Source organism: Corvus kubaryi, unplaced genomic scaffold (assembly GCF_017639235.1).
Source record: "Corvus kubaryi isolate FWS band 111438036 unplaced genomic scaffold, C.kubaryi_AGA036_p1.0 117, whole genome shotgun sequence".
In the NCBI taxonomy this organism is placed as follows: domain Eukaryota; kingdom Metazoa; phylum Chordata; class Aves; order Passeriformes; family Corvidae; genus Corvus; species Corvus kubaryi.
Window position 1 is genome coordinate 50,474 of NW_024580654.1, and position 1,009 is coordinate 51,482.

The following is a 1,009-nucleotide window of genomic DNA, read 5'->3' on the forward strand; positions in this document are numbered from 1 at the left end:
CCCCCCCCCCCCCCCCCCCCCCCCCCCCCCCCCCCCCCCCCCCCCCGTCAGGCTCTTCTGCAGAGCTGTACAAGGCTTTATTCAACCTTCTTTGAGGTGTAGCCTGGGCTTCTCCCCCTTTCTGTTGATTTAAAATGCGTTTTAAAGTTTGATGTGGTTTTTTTAGGGTACTTTTTAGCAGTTGTTTAAGATACGGTGAGCAAATGCCACTGTATCTTACAGCACTTTTTAGTTCTTTAATTTCGAGAGTGGGGATGGGAACCCACGTTTTAGGACTGTCAGGCTGTTGGCTAGCTATCCCAGGCTTAGCTAATAGACTAAGACTTTCATCTTTATAGATTTGGCGTCTTATTTAATGCAAATCTGTTAATTGAGAATAATCTGAGCACTCTGGAGGATTTTTTGATTCAGAAAGTAGCGCTGACAAACTCTCAGAACTTGTTTTCTCTTTCTGGGTTGCAAGATCCCCGCCGCTAACTGGCGAGACTCTGGGGCTCATTGCAAACAAATCTGGCTGCTTTTCAGGGTTTCCTTGTGTTAGATTTAAAGCATCAGCTCCGGCAGAGGGGCTCTCCGTCTCCCCTGCCACTGGAGCTGCATCATTGCCCTCCGTTCCCCCCCTGCTCGCGGCTTCTGAGGCGGGGATGCACTTCGCGGAGGGATACGGCTGGGCGGCGGAGGGATACGGCTGGGCGGCTGCGGCGGAGGGATACGGCTGCGCGGCTGCGGCGGAGGGATACGGCTGCGCGGCGGCGGAATACGGCTGCGCGGCGGCGGAGGGATACGGCTGCGCGGCGGCGGAGGGATACGAGTGCGCAGTGCCGCGAGACCGCCGGCGGGGGCGGGGGCGGCTGCGGGGCGGGGATGGGGCCCGGCGGGGGCGGCGATGGCACGGCCGATCTCCGTGGCGGCGGGGCCGCGGGGGACTGGCTCCGTGACTCCGGCACGGCCGATCTCCGTGGCGGCGGGGCCGCGGGGGACTGGCTCCGTGACTCCGGCACGGCCGATC

General features: G+C 60.4%; 1 protein-coding gene and 1 long non-coding RNA gene across 2 annotated transcripts in view; one reads left to right on the forward strand and one right to left on the reverse strand.

Moving 5' to 3' along the window:
* Positions 1 to 159, reverse strand: part of LOC121661546 — a 600-nt gene extending 441 nt beyond the window's left edge. Inside the window, exon 1 of the long non-coding RNA XR_006015015.1 lies at positions 87 to 159. This is a non-coding gene — a long non-coding RNA (uncharacterized LOC121661546). The remainder of the gene's footprint in view (positions 1 to 86) is intronic.
* LOC121661446 (butyrophilin-like protein 9) overlaps positions 1 to 1,009 on the forward strand; it is a 51,347-nt gene that overhangs the window by 40,746 nt on the left and 9,592 nt on the right. The window lies entirely within an intron of this gene.